This window comes from Pinus tabuliformis, chromosome 4_2, assembly GCF_031772625.1.
Source record: "Pinus tabuliformis cultivar Carrire ecotype Pingquan chromosome 4_2, CPIR1, whole genome shotgun sequence".
Lineage (NCBI taxonomy): Eukaryota > Viridiplantae > Streptophyta > Pinopsida > Pinales > Pinaceae > Pinus > Pinus tabuliformis.
In genome coordinates this window covers 1008868967-1008879912 of record NC_142304.1, presented here as the reverse complement: position 1 = coordinate 1008879912, position 10946 = coordinate 1008868967, and positions in this window count along the sequence as shown.

The window sequence follows — 10946 nt, the reverse complement described above, 5'->3', positions numbered from 1 at the left end:
CACACCCACATCCAGGAGAGATAGATCTTGTTGCACCAGAAGAGTGTAGTATTATTTGAGTTGTGCATCATTAGAAATGCTCAGTGGACCAGAGAAGAATGGGAGCGGTTGATCAACGCCTTGATTAGCCAATCTGTCTGCTACCTTGTTAGTTGTACATTGAATGTGCTTGAAGGTAATGCTGTGGGATTCCCTGAGCCATTCTTCAATTTGTTCCAATCGGTTTAGAAGCCACCAGCTCGAAGCAATCTTTACTACTGAGGTGCCTGAGTGAATCCGAATAGCTGCCTCTATTAAGATTTGAGAATCCCCTTTTACCTCTAGAGGGAAAAAAATTTCTATTTCTGCTATACAAATGCCCTTCCATAAGCCTTCAATTTCAGCAGCATTGTTGGTGTCTCTTCCAAACGAACCATGATATATGTGCAAAGCAGAGCCTACAACATCTCTGAAAATACCACCATAACTAGCCAGCCTAGGATTGCCCTTAGCAGCTCCGTCGAAGTTCAATTTGTAAGCGTGGGTGGCAGGAGGAGACCAAAATTAGGGAGAATCAGTATGGATGGAGGAGCTGGGCTTGACTTGAGCTAAAAATGTGAGGTCCAGGTTCCAATTTTTTAGAATGAGGCATTCCTGGGGTGAAGCTGGAAAATCTGAGTCTTGCCAGTGTCTTAGAGCTAGAGTTTCTTGAAGGTTTTGTTTGAGAAGTAGCCACAGGGTGTCAAGGGGCGTACTGTGATTTTTAAAGATCCTATTATTTCTCTCCTTCTAGATGATCCAATAGACAAAGTCCAGTAAGAGGTTCCAGAGGGAATTGAGTAGTATACTTTGGAAAGGATGCCGAGGCCAGTTCCTAATGGTATTTAAAATATCTCCCACACGTCTGCCTGTTCTTCTGTTACACTGTGTAGTTCTCTCCCAAAGTTGTGTTGCTAATAGGCAGGTGTACAAGAGATGCAAGATGGTCTATATGTGAATATTTCAATTGGGACATCTGGAAGTCCCAGTAAATCCTCACTTTTGTAGATTTTCCCAAGTGAGGATCCGTTGTTTGGTTAGTAGCCAAAGGAAAGTAGAGACCTTAGGCTAGATGCTTGGTTGCCAAACCTGATCCCATAGCTGATCCTTTATTATCTACGTGTCTTGATAGAGAAGTTGGTATGCTTCCTTGGTAGTGAACATACCTTTGGGTGTATATCCCCGTCGCACTTTGTCCTTCTGATCAGAGAGTTTAATTTTCCTGAGTTTCAGCTCTTGATCGATCTCTTCATACGTTTCCTCCTTCCAGTTAGCATGCTAGGTGCTAGCTGATATCCAAAGTTGAAAACCTTGAGGGGATTGCTACTGCCAAAACTGATGGACATGGATTTGATCATTGTGCTGCATAGTATCTTGCCACTTAGGTTTGTGGAAGAGAGATGCGAGTTTGGGAAGTTGTTGCCAAGAGTCCTCCCAAAATCTTGTTGTGGTGCCCAAATGGATTTCCTAGAAGATGTGCGCTTGAATAAGGGCACTATGTTGCTTGGCCACATTCCAAATAAATGAGCCAGGGGTGGTCGTGCTGATGCAGATGAGATCCTCCAGTGGACTGCCTGGAGCATATTTGGCCTGCCGGAGACGTGCCCAGGGAGTGTGCAGTTTGGAGATCTAGTTCCACCAGATGCGGGTGCCCATGGTGTAATTGTTGTGGAGGGGATCCCTTAGACCAAGCCCACCAGCTGAGTTCGGAAGACAAACCTCAGTCCATTTGACAAGAGCCCATTTTCTGTTAAGGCCTGAGGAACCCCAAAGAAAGTTTCTTTGAAGATTGCAAATTTTTTTAAGAACCCATTTAGGGGTTGCCAATATAGAAAATAAGTACAGAGGCATGGCTTGGAGAATGGATTTGATTAGGATAAGCCTGCTAGCAATGTTGAGCAAGCGGTAGGTCCAAGAAGAGAGCCTGGTTTCTAAATTGTCAAGGAGGGATCTCTAGAAAGAAATTTGATGGCTGAGTCAAACACGGGAGCTCCAAGATATTTCGAAGGAAGCACAGCTATTGGGAAGCCCAAAATCTGGCTATATTTCTCTGAGTGAGAATGGGAGTGTGGAAGAAGAAGCGCTAGGATTTGCAAGCATTGATGGTGGTGCCAGAAGCTTCTGAGAAGAGATTAAGCAGGGACTTGAAGGTAGAGGCCTCTTGAACTGACGGATGGCCGAAAAGCATATTGTCATCAACAAACTGTTGGTGAGAGATGGGGGGTTGACCATGAAGAGAAATGCCCTTTAAGGAGTGTGAAGAGATAGCAGAATGAAGAAGGTGACTAAGGCCTTCGACCATGAGAACAAAAAGGAACGGGGAGAGAGGGTCACCTTGACGAATACCCCGGGAGGGACGAAAGGGAGAGGAAGGATAACCATTAAGAAGGATGGAGAAACAGGGGGAGGAGATAAGATTCATAAGCCAACGTGTCCAAGTAGCACAGAAGCCAAATGCTAATAACATTTGATTAATATAGGTCCAACTGAGTTTATTGAAAGCTTTAGAAAGATCTAACTTGAGAATCATACCTAGATTTTTTAGAATCTTGAGTGAATGGATCACTTCATGTGAGAGAATGATACCGTCCAGAATCTGGCACCCTTCTACATAGCCTGTCTGCTCTGGCGAAATGAGGAGAGGGAGAAGAGGTTTGAGCCTGTTCGCCAGGACTTTAGATATGAGTTTGTAGATTACATTGCAGAGTGTGATGGGCCTATATTTATCAGGTGTATTGGATTCTTCCACTTTAGGTACTAGCGCTATGAAGGTCGTGTTAAGGGAAGGAAGGATCCAATGCATCGATCACGATCCTTCCACGAGCTCCCAAACCTTTGTTTTGATATGCTCCCAGAAAGCATGAAAGAAATTGGCTGTGAAGCCATCGGGGCTAGGTGCTTTTCCATCCTTAAGTTGGGCCATAACGTCCTCCACTTCCTACATAGAGATAGGTTGGAGAAGCATATTGTTGTGGTCCGCCGTAATGATTTTTGGAATATGCTGCATAATAGATCGAATGGCCTGATTTCTGCAGCCCGGAGGCTCCTGAAGAATGTCCTGAAAGTACTCTTTGAATTCCTGTTCCACTTCTTCATGCACCTCCAGTCGCTCCCCTTGCCGATTATTAATGAAGGCGATGTTATTGTGCATTCTCCTTTGAATAGTAGACCTGTGAAAAAATTTGGTATTTTTCTCCCCATCCTGAAGACATCTGACCCTGGGTTTTTGACACCACAGGGTCTCTTCTTGTTGCCTTCGTGCTTCAATCTTGGTCAAGAGGGCCTTCTCCTGTTGCGAATAGTCTTCCGTTCTTCCCTCAAAGATAATACATTGTTGCAATGTATTCATTTGCTGCTCCAATGCTTTCTGATGGTTAAAAATATTACCAAACTGAGTGCGATTCCATGATTTGAGAGCTTGTTTGAGGTGTTTTAACTTTTGTTGAAACTGGAACATCTTGGCTCCTTCAGGGGGAGTGAAGGATTTCCAGGCATCGTTAACTACTTCTTTGAAGTTAGGATGTGAATACCAAAATGATTCGAAGTGAAAAGGTCTATTACACCTAGAGCCCAAACGCGACCATTGTAGCATTATGGGCCAGTGATCAGAGCCCACTTGAGGCATGATAGAGGCATGAAAGTCCCCACCTAGGTGAATGGCATTATCCGACATAAGGAATCGATCCAGCCTGGAGGCTATATGCTGTGGTCCCCTTCTTTTATTGGTACATGTATACATACCATTAGAAGTTTGTATGTCCATTAACTGATTTCCGTGGATGAAGTCTTTGAAACCGATGTTGTCTCCTTCCAACCTCGATCTTCCTCTTGATTTTTCCTCCAAAGCTGTGATGATGTTGTAGTCACCACCACAAATCCAAAGGGGAAAGCTCTTGACCGAGTTGAGAGCTGTGAGAGTGTCCAGCAGATCCAACTTCTTTTGTAAATCTTGTGGGAAATACACATTAGAGAGATGACCATGGATATTGGTCCCGATTAGGTGGAAAGTTGTCTGAATAAAGTAGTGTGAGGCGTGAAAATCATGAAGGGAGAGAACTTGAGGGTTCCAAATGATTGCTAGCCCTCTTGAAGCCCCTGAAGCATCCACTGAGACTGAACGACATCCAGACCAAGCTTTATTTAGGATCTTTTCCAGTGCAGTGCTATTGCATTTTGTTTCTTGTAGATAGACTAATGAAGGCTTATCTTGCTGGATCATGTTTTTTAACATTCTGTGTTTTGCAGGGCTGTTAAGCCCTCTCACGTTCCATGAGATGAGCTTCATGAGGAACAGTGGGGAAGAGATTTGAAAAACTTGGTCAGCTTGGGGAATCTACCAGATTCCACCAACATTTCTCCAATAATAATGGTCCTCTGCAGATCCGTTTTACGCCCGCGTTTCTTCGATTCTTTCAGTATTTTTTTCCATCCCAAGGACTGCTTGCCTAAATACCAAGACATTTGTTATGCTGTGCTCTGTCTAAAACTACTTCAAGCCTTCGATTTTCCGGGGGGGTATAACACTGAATTCTTTCTGTCGACACGCTGCTTCTAGGCTAAGAATGTCCAGATCTCCCAGATCTATACTCTCTGGTTCCTCATCCATGTGTATCGGTATGTTCTGTTCTTCCTTTTTTGGCTTTTGATGGATACTGAGAGCTAGAGCTGCATCTATCTCCATGTTGGATGTTTGAAGGCTGTATCTTGAACTTTATTATCAGAGGAGGTAGAGGCGGGGATGACGGTGAGATCGGAGGCTAAGAACGTAGCTAAAGATTTTGGAAGTGTGGGGGAAGAAGTAGGAGGTGAATCTAAAGAAGAAGGGATAGAAAGGTGATCCTCCAAGTTATTTTGAGAGGTCAGGATTTCGAAGTTGTTTCATATTTCAGGTTTCTTGAGATTATCTGGGGCGACTGGAGATTTCTTGGCATGTTTTCTTCGACTGGTGACTTTTTTGAATCCCTCAGCATCTTTGCTAGTCTCAGTGACAGGGGCTTTAGACTGAAGATTCAGTGGGCAATCCCTGAATAGGTGGCCATGTTCATGGCATTTCCTGCAACAAAATGGAACATGCTCGTAGTCTATTGCTTGAACCCATTCAAAATCATCATGAAATAAACTTACCGAGTCCGTGAATGCTTTGGCCAGATGCATGTGTACACAGATCCTGGCATAGGAGGTGTATCTTCGGTGTTTAGTTTCCTCAGCGACTTTGATAAAAACCCCCAGGCCATTGCCTATGTCCTTTAAGGTCTCCTCGTCCCAGTATTCCAGGGGAAGAGAGTACATACAGATCCATATTGGAGCCCAGTTGAAATATTCTTTGTCTAGATTGAACCTCTCTATCCATTCACGAAGGTACAGGCCTACAGAGTTGAAGAAGTACGGGCCTCCCTCAAAGATACGAGCTCTGTCCTCCAGACAGTTGAAAATAGCAGTGAAGAAGCCTTTGGGACCAAGCAACAAGGTAACTTGTCCTTTAGGCTTCCATTTGAAAGTGATCCATCCTTGCAAGGCCTTTTTAGTGGGCTAGAGTCCTAAGAACTTGCCTATGAGGGCATGATCCCTCATATATTGGATTTCACTGTTGATTCGGTGACTGGGGAGATCTATTTTGGTTCTTTCTGAAGTTTTGGGGATGCCTGTAGTAGAGGACGCCTTTTGCAGTGATGTCGAGGCATTCTGGTCTATGCCTTTGTCTTTAGAGGCCGCTGAGCCTGCAGCAATGTTGCCAGCATTGTCGATAGCGAGATCGATAACATGGGCGGCCAGTGGGGTGGAGCCAGGACTGGCATTTGTGTCTACGCTTGCAGAGTTGTCAGAAGAGGAACTGTTGGGGGCAGTGGGGGCCGTGCCCAATCCTCAGGAGGGCGGATTCATGGAGAGAGAGTAAGCAGAGAAGCCCGAGGCACCGAGATTTGATACTGTGTGCAGAGAGGATTAGGGCATCAGAGTTTGCGCAGGAACCCTAGCAGGAGAAACATCGCCTTTTTTGAGTTCATTATTATTTGACTAATAAAAATAAGCATTTTTATCTTTAAGGTAGTAAAAGAATTAGATTTTATCCACTAAAATATAAAACCAAGGTTATAGTTCCATATACAAGATTAAAAATATTACTTATGCAGAAAGAATTAGGAGAAAAATGGGCCCACTAGATGTTTTCTTGAGGGGCCCAAACCCAAGTTCAGAGTTAGTTGTGCTAACTAATAAAACCATTTTATCATCGACCCTTTCGGCAATGATCGGCCCGTGCAGACTGCAGTCTCACCTGAGGAAATATTGGGTGATGTTGGAACCATATTTCTGCATCCAGAAGGATATTGAGTGTGGATCTCGACTTAGTCTAACTCACCTATAGATCTAGTACTGCACTATGCGACCGTAATATTATATCAAATCCGACCTTTTCATACAAAAATACTACTTTGTAGATCTAAAACTCTATCTACTGTGCATAAGTCCATGGACGTTAATTGTAATTAATTGTAACAACATTCATATATTTATCTTTTACTGCACAACACAAAACTAAACAGTAATTGCATAAAGTAAAGTACAAAATGTAAATACACAGATCTACCTTCAAAATATTCTTTATTATCTTCAGATTCTCACAATTACAATCCTTCTTACCCTGCGCACACATCTACAGAGACCTGCGCACATAGCTACAGGGGCCTGTGCACGCAACTACAAGCTTACCAAGGTATCTGTGCACACAGCTGCAGGAGCCTTCCCCTTCTCTCTAACACATAAAGATATTACAGACTCAAAACATCAAAACATATCCATCATTATTGATTAATTGATTCATTACCTATGAATTACTAAGACAACCCTTTATATATCTTTTTTCTTACAATACCATGGTCGACAAAACCATGGTCGTAGCTCAAAACATACAAATTGATCCCATCCTTTTACAAAATAAGGGGCTTTGACCCACCATAAATCCCCTATGACTCCTAAAACACTGCATGAATCGTGCTTCGCTCCTCAAAATGTACGTTCTGTACAAAAATTTGACCTAGGGGTACCCTACCTAACACTAAATGATAACTCTCAAAGAATATTACTTGGAGATTAATCTTGCTCAAATAGTAAAATTTCAAGGTCTATGTAAACTAGTTGTTGAATCTGTTAGTCGTCTTAATGAGGATCCCTTTTCTAATAACAATATTACTCATTTTGGAGTTCTAGAATCATTAGTGTTTGATAATTCCTCTTATTTTTCTTCTCATAAATTGGATACTTATGCCTCTAATAAAGAGATTTATTTTAAATACTCAACAAACTACTACCCTCAGGGGAATGGTCTTTCTAACTCATCAAATAAAAAATTGATTAAAATCCTTAAAACAAAAGTTTCTAAGCATCATAAAAATTAACATACTTTCCGTTTCAATGCATTATGGGATAATGGGGTCACCCCTACAATTTATATTAGGAATTCCCCCTTTCTTCTTGTTTTGTTGTAGAGAATCCATTTTACCTCCTAAAATTTTCTACCTTCTTTGCAATTCTCCCAATAGGCAGAAGAAGTCAAGTTCTCTTCCATGCATAATATAATAGATGCCTTGATGAAATTGGAAGAAGAGAGATAACAATAAAAATGTAAACTACATCAACACCAGTAGATTGTGAAACGTTGATTTGATAGCAAATCTTCTTTTTGTAGTAATATTGAGGTAGGAGACTTGGTTTCGAAGTGGGATAAATACCATGAGGATAAAGGGGAACATTCGAAGTTTTAGAGGTTATGTATAGGACCATTAATTTTTACAAAAAGGATTGGTACTAGTATATTTCATTTGCAAACTCTAGAAGGCCAGTTAGAACCTCTTCCAGCCAATGGGATTCTTTTGAAGAAGTATATTTCCTGAGTCCCTCTGGGGACTTCATATCTTTGTAAATATTATTTTTTCCTTGCATTTTGTTTTCAATTTGTGTCTCTTTTCCTCTCTTGGTTTGTGTGATAAATTCCACATCGTGGACATGAATAATTATGTTTGAAATATGTCTTAAGGAAATTATAAATCATGTGTTTCTTATTTATGTTCTAATTATTTCATCTGCTTGTTGTAGTATTAGTTGACTTCTCTGTTCAAAGTTCCCGTGAAATTTAATTAGCACTACATAAACTATACTTGTTAGTTTAATATTTCTTTATCAAGGGAACCAATGGCACCACCAATATAATTTTAAGAGTATGACCAATATAAGGTTGATTATCTTTAGAATTTCACACCATTCCATCTCTTAGGGAGATTTTAAGACTTTATTCTCCATTGTCTAGATAATTTTAGTCAATATTGACAAGAGAATACGCATGGTCTAATATTCTCCTTGTTTTAGGTTCTTTCGGATAAAATAACTTACGTAAAAATGGTGAAAATATGTCCCTGTTGATGTTATGGATACCTATTGGCAACATAGGCTCCATTTGTGACATCTAGGATTCCAAATCAATTGTTTAATAAAACTGCAAATTAAGTTCTTAGAATCTACATGTCATTCATGCCTTTAAGAGGATTTTGGGCCCACTTCCCTAACAACTAAGAATCATAATGCTCAACCATGAACCTATAATCAACTGAATGGGATCCTAACATCAAATTCAAATTAAATGGCAGCCCTATTGAGGATATGAATTCCTGTTGGTAGCAAAGGAAATTCCCGTTGTATTAAAGTAAAAAAATTAAAGCACCAACTTGGATATCCACTCTATCATTTCACTCTATTGGTTATTCGATTCTCTAAAAATTTCTTAGATATTATATTTCATTTTATCTTGTTGTTTTGAATAGGTCCTTGTGAACAGTTTAATTATGTTTATGTAGGATTACAACAATCATGTTCAGATCATCTTAGAATCAACTTTCGTGTAACACATGATCTTTTTCCTCTTTACTTAATCTATTTCAAGACAGACATAACTGGATCATCTAGCGAGTTGTTGATTATTGGCTATCCAACTCACCGACCTCTCATTTTGAAAATTATATGGGCCCCTCTTCTTTTATTTTTGTTTTACTTTGGATTTTTAATTAAAATTTTACGTATGGATTCTAATTTGAACTTTAATAAGACCTTTTGTTTCTGATTGAGACATTGCTCCAACCAAAATCTAATGCTTGTCTTTAATATGTTGATTTTGGTTATTTATCTTGATTATATAGCAATCATGTAACCTATACTCTTATGCTCTGCTATGTGGTTACAGATCTCAATAACCGAGCCAATATCTATTATTAAAGTCTATATTTTGGTTTGTGTATGTATTTTCATTCCATTTCTTTATATAAATATTGATCATGTTGCCTTCCAATAGGTTTTATGAATTTTTCTTAGCTTTTTGTCTTGTAACAACATTGATTTATTTGCTATATAAAAGGTTGTATTCTTATATACTATGGTGTTAAAATTTTATGAGTTTTATTGATTGCCCATTAAAAACTAATATGGGTTTGTATGGTTCTGTAACATAATTTAAATATTTACATGTTCCTTTGTGATGGTTTTCAAATGCACAAGTCATATTGTTGGCATAGTTTTTATATAAGGATTAATGTACTAGTTGCAGGTTGTGTTATAACATGATAATACGTTTGATCCAAAGGTCTTTCCCACCATGAAAAACTTGGTCATTTTAGAACTTTGGGATTGTTAAACCTATGGTGGTATTATACCCATAGTTATGGTTTGATTTATATCACATTCCATGACATTATGTATGGCCTTGTGCATGGTTAAATTTTGATAATGAAGTTTCTCAAATTTCCATGCCTGAAATGATGTTCGGTAGAGCGAATGTGATTAAGTGGGATTTTTTTTACGTAACTTGGTACTACACATCCGACTTGGCTATCACAATTTGTGACATTTTTATGCATCAAAGAGTTTTTCCATAACTTAAACCTATAGGTCATAATACTCTCCAATTTTCATTATTGTTCTTTGGAATATTCTCGAACCACACGCCGTGGTTACCCAAGTCATATGATAGGGTTTCACCCTTGTATTTTCTCTAGTCTCATTTCTTGCTTTGACTTTTGCATATGCTTTGTAATCTGTCTAGGTTTCAGACCTTCATTCACTCATTCTTCCTCTTGTTGAGCTCAATCCCAACTAATATTCTATTAGGGTTGTGGCCATGGCTCCTGTAACTAGGGTAGAGTTGGTAAGGAGTGACATTATTGAGAACTATGATGAATATATGTCTCTCTTCTAGCAAGTCGGTTGGTGGCAGTTTATCTAGCTCTTTCAGTGGTTAAATGGAGTGTTGAAAACTTTTTCTTCCACCTTCAATAGGGAATGACTGAAATTTGACGATCTCAAAATGTTGTTCAATGTGATTTTATATCTGAGGCCACCTGTCTACCCATAGACGGTGAACCTTGGCCCAAAAATTTCCCTATTCATGACATCTCGTGGTGAAAATTTCTAGCACAAAAGGATTATGTTTACAATGTGAAAGGTATGCCAATATCTTATCTTAAACCTAAGTGGAGGTATTTATTGTATTTTCTACGTCACTGTAACCTATAAGGGCCATTATGCCCTGGAATTATTATATCATATACATTTATTAATGGTTTTCATGGGACATAAGATTAATTTATCTGATTTCTTATATAAGAACCCAACCAAAATGGAAAACGCATACAATTCTGAGCAAAGAAACCCCAATAGTTCAATGTTTCACCATGATCTCATATGTACTTTAGTGAAACATCATTTTTCTAACACCAACTGTTAACACCCAGGTTGTTCCCTATGACTCCCAAGGGAATACGGCCGGGGTAACCACTAACCAATCTTTGGATCACAGTTTCTAGCCAAACTGTAATCAAAGAGGGCTCTCTCTTTATGATTTGTCTATGTTTTGATAGTGTTTTTAGGCTAGCTATTATGCTCAGGTTTTT